Raw genomic sequence first — 6,887 nt, forward strand, 5'->3', positions numbered from 1 at the left:
TGGCCTTCCTGGTTAGATTTTAATTTATCCATTCATCTGTTACCTGGAAAATAAGCAGCATGTGGCAGGCACTTATCTTCTGTTATTATGGAAATGAACACTCTTTCCAAATCAAAGTCAGTGTGCATGCTCTTGCAGAAATTGTGTCCCGAAGTTAAAGGGAACCAGTCAGCAACAATTCAATGTTAAGCTACTGGCACCATGATGAAAGTCTTTTTGCAAGTACTATAAACATGTCCACACTATTTCCAAGTGATTAATATTCATTTATTTACTCATTCTTTATGGCACGTGCGGTATGCTAATTAGGTACATTGAGTCACTGGGCAGTACACAGTCAGGGAGTCAGCGCTGTAATTTCTTCTCTAGCTGTTTTGGGCATGCATCCTGGTTCATGATCGACACTAATCCCTCTTTGTGACATCAAGTGTCACACAAGTGCCACACTAGTAGGGAGTGTTAAAAAACGATCCAGGAGTAATGTAATGTACTTGCCTAACTGGGTTCCTGCACATCTCTTAGTGAATCCAGCCTGACCGCTGCCTGCCTTACAGTGGGGCAAAAATCTAGACCTGCTCCTGTGCGGAATTCAAACAGGAATTTCAGGAAGACAGCTCCCAGGAGGTCCTACGTTTTTTAAAACACTAACTTTTTCATCTCAAGCAGACATTTTATCCCTGTACAAAAGGTACAATCATGTCTGCTGAGGCAAGAAATGGAATGGCTGAAGCACTCATTCGCCTTAGTGGCGAGGAGTTAAAACTAGAGATAAGCGAATCGCTCATCTAAATGAAGCGCTGCTCCACTTTCCAATCCTGGCAAAGAGGAAAAGTTTCCGAGGATTGGATCAAGCTTTTCCCAGCATCCTGGAAGGAGTGTCAGGGAGCGGAACAGCGCTTCGCTTTGTTAAACTGTTGATGGCAATAGTAGTCAACATAATTTGCCACTGCCGCCGACAGGTTCTGTGTTTTTCAATGTTCTTGATGGTATGGTATGCCCAGTATATAATGTGGCCACATTGGACAACTGTATCAGGAGTTGAGACAGTAAGTAAATATCCAGGGGCGTAACTAGAAATGGCTGGGCCCCATAGCAAACTTGTGAATGGTTGGTTAATCCTCTAGCTAATACATTACCTGTCCTTGCTCCAGCCTGCTTCTCTGGCTCCATGATGTCCTGTCACAGCCACTGAATGGCTGTGGCAGGACATCAGGGAGGCAGAGAAGCAGGCTGGAGCAAGGACAGGTAATGTATTTATGCTAAAATAATGAAGTGATGTCAAGATACAACTGACACAAGATTTTTTAGTACTTTTTTAAAGCTAATTTTGGAGGGGAAAAAAAACCCTCAACCAACCCCCCCCCCCCCCCCCCCCAAGCCAAACAACCCCCACAGTGTCCTTTTGAAAATGTCTCAACTATTTACATAAACTTTTATTTTTAAAAACATTAGGGCAGGGGACATATAAAGACTAGTGGGGTCTGTGGGGCCACTGGATGCAGGGAAACATTGGCGCTGTGTGTAAACACCACCAGATGAAGGTGGGAATAGATGGGCAACAGAGATGAGCGAACTGAATCTGCTAAACCCAGATTCGATGCGAACTTTTCAAAAAATTTGCTTATTACCAGACTGAACTTTCTGCGAAGTTCGGAGGGGTTCGACAAGATGGCGGCACTCATGTAAAAAAAAAAAAAAAAAAAACTGAAAATAAACATATTTTCACCTGTCCCCAAATGTCTCTCTGGTCCTGTCCTGGCGTCTTCCATGGTGAAGGCCCACTCAGCCAATCACAGGCTGACTAGGATGGGGCAGCACCGTGGCCTGTGATTGGCTGAGCGGGCTGTCACTCTTGTCTCTAGAATGACAGGCAACTCAGCCAATCATAGGCCATGGTGCTGTCCCATCCAAGTCAGCCTGAGGCTGGCTAAGCAAGCTGTTACTCCTGAAAAAAAAGTGGCAGCCGGATCAGCCAAACACAGGCTGATTAGGATGGGAGAGCACCGTGACCTATGATTGCCTGAGGGGGCTGTCACTGTTGTCTCAATCCAGCACTTGGAGATGGAGTGGGCTCCCCTTGAACCCAGGATGGCCCAGCTTCTTCCTCCTCTGTTTGTATGGTCCCCCTGCTGTAGTTGCCATCAGAGCTAAAAAGAGAAGGTGGGAAATTTTATTAAGTTCATGTTTTTATAAAAATTAAAAAACAATAAAATGAACAGGGATACTTAACTCCGAACACTTTTGGTGGTGGTGAGGAAACGGAGTGATTCCTTATTTGAAACAGGCTTTCTTTTTGATGGTGAGTTTCCAATTGGCCTTCGGTGTAATAGTTATAAATGGACTTCCACTGTGCCCTAATGTTGCAAACTGAAAAATAAATAGAAATGCACAGCCCTCCAAAAAATATATTCACATATATATATATATATATATATATATATATATATATATAAATAAAATACCAATCTTGGCCTGCTTGCTGTTTGAGGTGTCATTGTTTCCGCCATGATGTGTTCTTTCTATAGGTACCTTGATTGCGCATATGCAACTTTTTGATCGCTTTTTATTAAATTTTTTCTGGATTTGATGCAACCAAAAATGCACAATTTTGCACTTTGGAATTTTTTTGCGCTGACACCGTTTACCGTGCGAGATCAGGAATGTGATAAATTAATAGTTCGGGTGGTAGTTCGGCGATACCAAATATGTTTTTTTATTTATTTATATTTATTAAATGGGAAAAGGGGGGGAATTTTTTATTAATTAAAAAACATTTTTACTTTTTTTTTTTTTTACTGTAACTGGAAGTCCCCCTGGGGGACTTGTATGTACACAGCACTGATCTCTCATAGAGATCAATGCTGTGTATAGACACAGCAAAGATCCATTAGATCGGTCATACATTGCACTGGCATGCTGCGGTCATTGCGACGCTGAGGTCCGTCCCGTCCAGAAGCACAGATCTCCCCCCCCGCGAGATCCGTCCCACAAGACACCAGGGACACAGGGAGCACAGCATCTAAATGCAGCTGTCAGATTTGACAGCTGCATTTAGATGCTTAACTGGCCGGCGCAGCAACGGGACCCGTGCCGGCTAATAGAGGAGCTGCCCGGCTGTACATAACAGCCGGGAGCAGCGCCATTCAGAGCGGGGTCCCGGCGGGACCCCTCTCTGAACTCCCCCCGCGGCACCATGATGTATCAGATACGTCATGGGACGCTAAGGGGTTAATGTTCAGCATTCAATGCAGGGCTACAACTTTGCACAACAGTTTACAATATGTACAGCACATGCAATGCAAAAGTTTCAAAACATGCATGCACGCAAACAAACTAGGAGTACATGGTCACAATCATACATGTGCTCTGCAAGACCTACAACTTTACACCACAGTTTACATTATGTACAGAACATGCAGTGCACAACTTTCAAAACATGCATGCACACATGCATCCACCCATACACCCACCCACAGTACATGGTCACATTTAAAACATGCACACACACACACGCATGCACAAACTAGGAGTACATGGCCATACACACAACACAACAAAATTGCACAAATTATCACAAGTGGCACCGATGCAGTCTCACTTACCTCTGCAATGAGTGCATCACAGTCAACCGTGAAACGCAATGATTTTTAAGGCATTTTACTTGTCCACATTGCCTGCTCCTCTTCTCTCCACTTTTGGAAACTGTTCAAGAAGCATCTGGATGCATCCTATTATCCCCTCCCACAATTCTGCACGGTATTCCGTGCATATTCTGCGCAACATCAGGAAGCCAGAATTTACAAATGTGTTGGAGCTGTGGTCTAGGAGTAACTCACCGTTCAAGAGACCTACCAGCAGTTTATTCTCTGGTTCAAATCCCCTGATGGAAATGAAATAAAGGTTTTAATTTTTTTTAATCATTATTGTATAATTCTTAAAGGGGTAGGGGTATTTTTTACTAAATAACACACATTACAAAGTTATACAAAGTTATACAACAAAGTTATACAACTTCCTCATGTTTCCACCCCCCGACACTTGACCCGGAAATGTAATACTGCATACTCACAGAATCACTGTGGACCCCTTCAGTACGTCACTCTTCAATCACGTCATCGGCTGCTTAGCCGCGATTGGCTGAGCATAATAGAAGCCCCAGACATCTTCTGTTATGCTCAGCCAATCGCGGCTGAGCAGCTGATGAGGCGCTGGAGGGGGGCCGGCATGAGGGAGGGCTGGAGCAGTCAGTCTGGCCTCCTAACGAGTGTCGTCAGTGATTCTTTGAAAATGCAGTATTACACTTCCGGGTCAAGCAACGGGGGGGGGGATGGGCGGGGATTCACATAAATAACACACATTACAATGTTGTATAACTTTGTAATGTGTGTTATTTAGTGAGAAAAAGTTTAACACCGCACTACCCCTTTAAGGCTATGTTCCCACACAGTATTTTGGTCACTATTTTGCAACCAAAACCAGTAGTGGACTAAAAATGCAGAAAGACTATGTTCACACACTATTGAAATTGGGTGGCTGGCCGCCATTTACTGGAAAATAATTGCCATTATTTTAAAACAGCAGCTGTTGTTTTGAAATAATAGCTGTCGTTTGCCATTAAATGGTGTTTTGGGGAACTGGGACGCATTTTAAAAAATTAAAGCAGTAACATAATAACCATGTTGGCGCTGCTCTATTCATATAGAAAAACACACAGCGATGTACTACTGGTACATTTGCTGTATAGGGTTTGCCTAGACTGAGGACTGAGATGACTGACAGTGGGGTAGTGCAGTGTGTTGCTCCCTGCTCCATCTCCCAATCAGCGAGAACCCCAGCAGTGAGATCCCCACTGATCAAAATTTTTGACATGTACCTGTGATACGTCAGAACTTTTTTTGATGAGAGTTACATTTTAATCTAATTGAATTTACTTACATACATAGCAAAAATGTGTTATTTCATTTATATAAAACAATACACGACCCAGTGCAAGCATTTACCATTGGGGCTTTGGCATAAAGGTGTTAGATATGCAGAGGTCATTATGTACCTTCACACCTACCGTATCGCAGCAGAAAATCCGCTGCGGGTCCACAGCAGATCCGCAGCAGATTTAACTAAATGAATGAACACAGCATCAAATACGCACTGTCAAATCCGCTGCGGATCTGCTGCGATACGGTAGGTGTGAAGGCACCCTAAATCATATCTATAATAAAGAGATTTCAGACAAAAACATAGCAAAAATAAATAAATCCAAATAAATGCCAAAGAGAAAGGATCATGAAAACTGGAGTCCTGCAATAAACAGTAAAAACTTTTTGATTTGTTTGGAAAAATTGTTAGAAAAAAAATTGCTAGGAAAAAAATCATCATTTCAGGATAAAGGGGTTATCGCCCTAACTGAAAAAAATAAATAAATAGGGACAGGGATCCTTATTATGTTGCTCAATGTGTACCTTGAATGCCGAAATCACGGCTTTGCGTCACCCCTATTTCCCAATTCATCATTGGTGCCTCTTGTCCCAACTTTCTCTCTTAGTTGTCATGACTCCAGTAATGCCATGACACAAAGTAGTGCTATGGGAAGGCTGGCAGGGCACGACAACAACACTTTTCCTCAAATTACAATACTTCCAGTGGGAAGAAGGGGGAGGGAAAGTAAGGTACGGAGTATCCCTTTAAAGGGTTGTCTGGGCCCCAGATCCAATGAAAATAACAATGCAGTATATTTACCCTACTGTTGCTGGTTTCCTTCACCACTGTCCTCTACTTTACTAGTTAGGCTCCATTCACATGTTCCGCATGGAACACGGACGTAGAATTCCTGTTACAGACTTCTCCCCCTGACCAGGCAATATCTGTAATTAGATGCTGGAAGCGGAGGGAACTAAACAGCGCGGTGCATATCTGTACAGTTCCCCTGCTCCCAGCATCTAATTACAAATGCTGCCTGGGCAGGGGAGAATTCTGTTACAGGCATGCCACGTCCGTGTTCCGTGCGGAACATGGAACGTGTGAATGCAGCCTTATGGTGATGTTCCATGTGGACAGGAAAGGCTCACCGGCTAATCTCTAAGGGTGCTTTTACACAGAGTGATTTATCTGACAGATTTTTTAAGCCAAACCCAGGAATGCACTATAAACAGGTAACAGGTCATAAAGCAAAGATTAAGATTTCTCCTGTTTATACTCTCTTCCTGGCTTTGGCTTAAAAAAATCTGTCAGATAAATCCCTCTGTGCAGGGGCGTAGCTAATGTCCCTTGGGCCCTGGTGCAAGAGTTCAACTTGGGCCCCCCCCTTCCTTGACCAAGCTATGCGATAGATAGATCAAGACCGATATTACCAATAATACCAGTATATAGGAAGGAAATATCACCATACATATTACCACCATACTGTTACTGACCAAATCCTGTATGCTGAGACCAATGTTACCAAGGGGCAAATATTACCACCACACCACAACCACTACCATCACCACCATATTGTTACTGACCAAATCCAATATACTAAATCCAATAAAACACTGTACTGGATTACAAGTAGCAAATAATACCACCACATACTGACTAACACCACCGCTGCTACTAACACCGCCACATACTGACTAACCCCACTGCCACCTACTGACTAATATCACCACATACTACCACCACTGCTGCTACTGACTAATACCACCACATACTGACTAATACCACTGCTGGTACTGAATAACATCCACTGTACACAGATCACTATCACCTGATCCAGTAGAGGTAGACCCAGCTCTACACAGGTTGTATACACCATATACATTACAGCGCAATTATATCCGGTGACTCACAGGGGACGTCTTCTCTGATCGGAGTTCTTCCCTTTTCATCTTCTTCTTCTGTCCTGGGCC

General features: G+C 43.3%; 1 long non-coding RNA gene across 1 annotated transcript; it reads right to left on the reverse strand.

Moving 5' to 3' along the window:
* Nucleotides 1-2,002: 2,002 nt before the first annotated feature.
* Nucleotides 2,003-3,875, reverse strand: LOC138783644 (uncharacterized). Its single transcript, XR_011361727.1, has 3 exons — nucleotides 3,603-3,875; nucleotides 2,231-2,367; nucleotides 2,003-2,147 (listed from the first exon to the last, which is right to left on the reverse strand). It is a non-coding gene; the product is annotated as an uncharacterized lncRNA (long non-coding RNA).
* Nucleotides 3,876-6,887: the final 3,012 nt, after the last annotated feature.

Source organism: Dendropsophus ebraccatus, chromosome 2, assembly GCF_027789765.1.
Source record: "Dendropsophus ebraccatus isolate aDenEbr1 chromosome 2, aDenEbr1.pat, whole genome shotgun sequence".
Lineage (NCBI taxonomy): Eukaryota > Metazoa > Chordata > Amphibia > Anura > Hylidae > Dendropsophus > Dendropsophus ebraccatus.